The 6747-nt window shown below is 43.5% G+C and overlaps 1 long non-coding RNA gene across 1 annotated transcript; it reads left to right on the plus strand.

The window, feature by feature from the left end:
* The first annotated feature begins 254 nt into the window (after positions 1 to 254).
* LOC108790290 lies at positions 255 to 5723 on the plus strand. The gene is made up of 3 exons (XR_001941444.1): positions 255 to 266; positions 3031 to 3034; positions 5643 to 5723. It is a non-coding gene; the product is annotated as an uncharacterized LOC108790290 (long non-coding RNA).
* Positions 5724 to 6747: the final 1024 nt, after the last annotated feature.

The following is a 6747-nucleotide window of genomic DNA, read 5'->3' on the forward strand; positions in this document are numbered from 1 at the left end:
CTCAAGCATATTCACCCATCAGTACTTAACAGTAGTTCATATGCATAGACTTTCACTAGGAGAAGAGGCAAAGCTCAGCTTGAGAACAACCCCCCACTGTTTTGAGGACTGTGCTGTAAAGCCAAAGGTCATCCATAATTTTCTTCCTTGTTGCCAAACCATGTATCTGCACCCAGCTCATACAACACCTGCCATAAGCAAGAAGACATTGTTGAATACTTTCTTATATCAGTGTTAGAAGCAATCTGCAGTCTTAATGTGAACCTGTGCCCAGATCATGCACACTAAAATATTTGCATATTCTGAACAAGACTGTATTTAGCTTTGTATCTATAGGCAGCATGGAGACTTTTAATTGTCAAAATTCACATCACAGGTAAAAAAAAAAAAAAAAAAATTTCAGAGAACAATACAGCAGGGGTTTCTAAGCTGACTGAAACCCAGATCTAGAGTCTTTGTTGTGATCTTTGAAGAACTTAGAAAATGAATAACTTGAATTAATTATATTAATAATTAAAAGCAGGTAAAAAGGTCAGGGAAGAGTTGTTATTAAAACTATTTTACTGTTAAATGTGTCCATATGTAAATATTAATCTCTTTAGTCTGTGCACAGGCACACCTTAAGCTAGGTTAATTACCACTTAAATAATACAGATGCAGAATATTTAGTTTTTTTTTTACTAAGCTGCCAAAGGCAGCCGAATGAATAACCGAGCCTAAAGGTGCCCATACACCTTACAACCATTGCAAGACTTTTGTCTTGCGATGGTTGTAAGCTAATTAAAAGCCCGTACGGTCTGCCCATCTTGGACAGGCAGATCGCATTTGCGTTCATCGCAAGCCCGCCCCCCTGAGGGGCGGGCTTCCAAATACCGCAATGCTGAACAGGCAGTGTGCGCAGTGTTAGAACTGCTCAGATTATTAAGGGTCTGGTAAGGAAAAATTTCTACCAGACCTAAAGGGTCTGGTATGATTTGGGAGGGGACCCCATGCTGTTTTTTAATCTATCTTTTACAAACTTGCAGGGAGTCGGTCCTTCAGCAGACCGTTCTCTGCCGATTCGCCTGTGTCTTCAGATGTGCAGAGCCGCAGCATATGCGTTTGGCTCAGCTGTGTGCTTCGGCTGCCGTACGGGTTATAGTGAGTAGCGTGTACAGCAGCCCTTTGGTTTGACTGAACCGAAGGGTACATGCAGTCGGAGTGAGCTGAAAGATTAGCCGAACATTCTGCTAAATCCTTTGGCAGCTTAATGAATAACCCCCTTAGTGTCTTTCTAAAACTAGTGACAAAGTATTTTTCAGTATTGCTTGGTTCTTTTTAAATCCAGATATAGGTATAATAATATAGAGCCAGAGTTTAGAATATCCTATTCATAATGTTCCATAGCTTTTTGCACGTGGCACTGAAGTTAAAGGAGAACTATGGGGTTAAGGCTTTTCCCCATAGTTCTCCTTAAGGTAACGGGAGGACACAAACTAGTGTCCTCCCGTCATCCTAAGCGCAGTATACAGCGAGCTACAGCTCGCGGTATACTGAGACGCCACAGTATACCGCTAGCTACTGATCGCAGTATACTGAGACGCCACAGCAGAAGCGGATCCCAACAATTATGTCTGGATCCGCCCAGTTGCGTGAGTGACAGCTAGCTCTGCCTATCTAGAGGCAGAGCCAGCTGTACCCCCCCTCCCCCGTCCGTTCCACCAGTCAGCGCTGGCGGATCTGAGCGGGGAGGGGGAATCCAGCCCCTCCCCTGTCACGGCAGAGAGCTGTGACAGGATCGAGAGGTGAGCGAACGCCGGTATGTGTTCGCTCACGTCTCGATCTACTGACCCGACCTGTGACAGTCTCATTGTCACAGGTCGGCTAGAACTATGAGGTGAGTGAAGAGCACTCACCTCATAGTTCTCCTTTAAGTTTTTTACATCAGTGAGATGTGGGGCGTGCTAGTGTCAGCAGTCATTTTCCTCTGTAGCTTTAAGCATTCAAATAACAGCTGTTTCTGCTGGTTTATTAAAAAATTATTCCCCATGGGTTTTCCAAGAGAGGATATAAAGTATTCCTTCTTTGATATGAACTGATTATAAAAGCATTGGATTACCACCTAGCACATCTTGTACCAAATAATTAAAGAGTACTTCAGCAGCAGGATGGAAAGCAGGAGATGTTTGAGAGAATCATCACTTGTTTCTTGGTAAAGGTGAAGCCTCATTTCGCAACCTGTGTTTGATTGCCACTTACTGAAAATTATTCATATATGAACTGTCCTACGTTGAAAGCAATGCTTAGTAATTATGCCCACAGAGGATAAAAATCAAGAGTTTTCTAATACATTTCTGTTGTTCATATTAGGCATGCAAGTAATTATATTAAGGCAGAGATACTTACCTTATTTTGAAAATGAAAAAAAAATTAAAAACAAAACTTAAAACTTGGAAAGAAGTATTAAACATGTTTAATTGATTTCATATTTGTATGAGATTATGCACATAAATATGTTCTGTCTGGGCTTATTAAATGAGGCAATGTTCAGGAATGAATAGTAACTAATCAGGTTTCTACTTTCTCTGGTCAGATGACAGTAAACTGGTAATATGGTGCTTCTTATGAATAAATGCACATTGTAAAAGCAGTGTCATGAATTAAAAAAAATGTTTTGGCAAAACCCAACAAAAAACACATTCAATACGTGTCTGAAATACATGCGCATTTCCCCATGCTTTGTGTCTTTAAAAATGCCTCAGGTACAGAAAAATTACCTGGTGATCCTGGTAGAAATCAGTGAGCTCAGGACGTCTGTCGTCAGCTTACCTGTTGTGAGCTGACAAGCTGTGCACTCCTCTGCTACAAAACATAGGGGAGGTGTTTTGCAGTCCAGCAGAGGAGAACTCAAGCAAGGCTAACTTTGATTGGAAATTCAGTGCAACAGAGGCAGCATTTTCAACTCACTGGATTGTTGGTAGAATCAACAGCTTTTTTCTGTACATGTAGCATTTTTTTGAGACAAAACATAGAGCATGTAATTCACAGCAGGAACGTGCAGGTCAGGGGATGCAGGTCTGCCTCACCTAGTATTCTAGAGGAAAAATGTGTCAGCTTCAGGTCTGAAGCTGACAGCTTTTTCTCCATTCAGATCGGCTTGTTACAGGTTACACAGCAGGGAAAGCCTCCCCGCTGTAAAACCTGTCATGGAAGGAGCGCTGCCTGTTAATTACAGGCATCGGTGCATCCGGCTTTTGACAGGTAGTTAGGTTTCGCAGCAGCGGGCTTCTCCACTGCTTGTGTAACCTAACCTGCTGAGGCAAGAGCTGTCACAGCCTCTACTCTGTGTTAGAGGCGTGAGCTCTGTGGATGGCTTGGACCAATGGCAAAGCACCATCGGTCCAAGCTGTCCAATGAAAAAAAAAAGAAAAAACCTGTGAGGACATTGATCTCGACGCCTCCCGCGTGACTCAGTAGTGACGAGTGGGTGAGGGACGGGGAGGCTCCTCCCTGTCCCCTCCCTTCCTCCTCCCCACACAGCTTGGTTACCAAGCTGGGGCAGAGCTTTTCAGGAAGGGGTGGAGCTTTCATTGGGATGGGGCGGAGCTTCGGCAGACTGGAAGATGCCTCACCGAGCACAGAAGGCACTGAACATCACTCAACATCACAGGTGCACTGCATATGATTTTTACTCACCATGGTAACGATAAAAAGAAGGTGCACAGCTTCATTCTATCAAGTGATAAAGAGGGGCAGGTACTATTGCTACAGAGGACTAGATGTGAGCCTGGGCTTGATGTGAACCCAATTCACCCAAGCCCACTCAAAACTGTCACCACTACTTTCCCCTCCTGGCTCAATCAGTAAAAATTGCTGCAGCAGAGGTTTTCCTTGCTCCTTTGTGGTAATCCACCTCTCTGTAACTGATTGGGCCAGGGGGGTTTAGTCACAGTTTTGAGTGGGCTTGGGTGACCTCAAGCAAAATGGGTTTGCACCAAGCCCAGGCTCACATCTAGTCTCACTGCCTGTGTTTTTTGTAGAGACATTTGCTCGCCTATACTTCGGCTAAAAAGATCACAAATGTTACGGTTTGCTTCGTGCAATCTACGGAGATCTGCTGAGACCCCCAGCACACATAATATACTCCCCCCTCCCAAGCCCCCCAGCACATATTATATATTTCCCCCTCCCTCCAAAGCCCCCCAGCACACATCATAAACTTCCCCCCTCCCTCCCAAGCCCCCAGCACACATAATATACTTCCCCCTTCCCTCCAAAGCCCCCAGCACACATATTAATAAAGTCCCCCTCCCTCCTTAACTTCCAAGCCTCTTCACCTGCTTTAAACCATGCAGGAAGGAGGCACATCATCGTTCCCTGGTTATCTAGTGGTGATTAGTAAGGTCTAGTGCAGACCTTACTAATGATCCATCATTCGGCCGGAGCTCAGAACTGACAGAGCTCCAGCCAGAGCTGACAGGACAGAGATGCAGACCATGTAGCTGCTCCTGCAAGTCGGGCACGTGGTCCGTCACCGTGTGCCGACTTGTCAGCTGGCTGTGGGCCACTTATTACCTGCTCGCGGGCCGGAGTTGGCCCACGGGCCAGTACTTTGGGACACCTGATTTAGTCCATAATGGGGGAAGCAGTGCCATAGCCTCTACTGAACCACAATGACTGACTATTGATATGGTCGAGAAACAGTTAGACAAAATTAAGGTAAACAAATCACCTGGACCGGATGGCTTATACCCATGTGTCCTCAAAGAATTGAGCTTTGTAATTTCAAAGTCTTTGTATCTAATTTTTAGAGACTCTCTAATGACTGACATGGTACTGAGGATTGGCGCAAGGCCAATGTGGTGCCTATATTTAAAAAGGGATCAAAGTCTTTACCAAGTAATTACAGACCTGTAAGTTTAACTTCAATAGTTGGCAAGATACTTGAAAGTTTGATGAAGGATCACATGCAATTGTTTTTGCTTGAAAATAATATCATAAGCGATAGTCAGGACGGATTCACAAAAGACAGAAGTTGTCAAACAAACCTAGTTTCTTTTTATGAGGAAGTGAGTAATACATAGGACAGAGGAATGGCTGTGGATATAGTATACTTGGACTTTGCAAAAGCATTTGACACAGTTCCCCACATGCGGCTAATGTATAAATTAAGGTCAGTAGGTGTAGAGTATTCAATCTGTAAATGGATAGAAAACTGGCTAAGAGACCGTATTCAGAGAGTGGTGATCAATGATTTATACTCTGAATGGGCTGAGGTTTTTAGTGGTGTCCCCCAAGGCTCAGTGTTGGGCCCCTTACTGTTTAATCTATTTATAAATGACAAAATGACATAGAGTTGTGGATTCAAAGTACTATTTCTGTGTTTGCAGAAGACAGCAAGTTATGTCGTGGAATACAGTCCTTACAGGATGTCTCCAACTCCAGTCACATCGGAATGTGATTGTGTGATTGGGCATCTATTTGGCAAATGAGGTTTAATGTTGATAAATGTAAAGTTTTGCACTTGGGAAATAAAAACATGCATGCGTCATATACTCTAGGGGGAGTATGTTTGGGGGAGCCAATGATGGAAAAAGATCTGGGTGCTCTGGTAGATCATAGACTCAATAATAGCATGCAATGTCAAGCTGCAGTTTCTAAAGCAAACAAAATACCTTCTTGTATTAAAAAGGGTATAGACTGCAGAGATAGACATAATCATGCCCCTGTACAAAGCATTAGTAAGACCTCTTCTGGAATGTGCAGTTCAGTTTTGGGCACGCGAAGGGCAACTAAACTCATAAGAGGCATGGAGGAGCTGCACTGAATTTGTTCTCTCTGGAGAAGAGGCGATTAAGGGGGGACATGATTACCATGTATAAATACATAAATGGTCCATATAGTGAGTTTGGTGACACATTATTCACTTTAAGCCCCAGAAGCACCCTCTGCAGGGTACATTTCTACTCCGTTAAGGAGGAAATCTTACGTAAAGCATGGGACTCTGGCCTTATTGATTTTGATGGGACGTCTATCCAGATTATGCCTGATTTGTCAAGACGCACCCTACAGATTTGTCATCTCCTGAAGCCCCTTTTGGAAAAGATAATTTTTTCTGGAACAAATCAGTTCAGCTTCTTTTTTATTGCATTCACCGAGACAACTACCAGATCTCTTTATCTTCCTGGACACTACCAAGATCTCGATTTCTGATTGGACAGCACCTACCTTACTGTCTGTGCCCTCACTATTAAAGAAGCTTAGATCTGCGCACGCTAGGAGGCATCAGAGCCCTAGCTTACCATCAAATCATTCTTCCAATTAACTGTGAAGTATAACTCGACACTGATGGGTTTTCTTTGTGTTGATGCTACCCTGCATACGAGCTTGGGTATCTTTTAATTGTATGTTCCCACCTTCTCATGTGACTATTGCCGATGTTCACTGGAGCTGTCTTGATAAGTGTGTCCGTTTGTTCCTGGGACTGACATTTTCTTTTATATCTGCTTATGCTGGACTACCTCATGCCTGGCTGATTGCCCCTCAGTGGGCTATCCTCCACTATATTTTCCCAAGACTGAGCTTCTGCGATAAACATCCATATTGTGGACCTTGATTTATCTATACTGCGCTGTGGGTATTGTTTCACTGATGAGGGACCACAAGAATGTACATCTGTTTTTACTAATTTGGCTTTATATTTTGATTGGTTCTAAAAGACTCAATTTACTTTTGTTGCTCAATGTTTTTATGCTGCCTCTCTGGGTT

The sequence above is a fragment of the Nanorana parkeri genome, unplaced genomic scaffold (genome assembly GCF_000935625.1).
Source record: "Nanorana parkeri isolate BGI_ZX_2015 unplaced genomic scaffold, ASM93562v1 scaffold461, whole genome shotgun sequence".
Lineage (NCBI taxonomy): Eukaryota > Metazoa > Chordata > Amphibia > Anura > Dicroglossidae > Nanorana > Nanorana parkeri.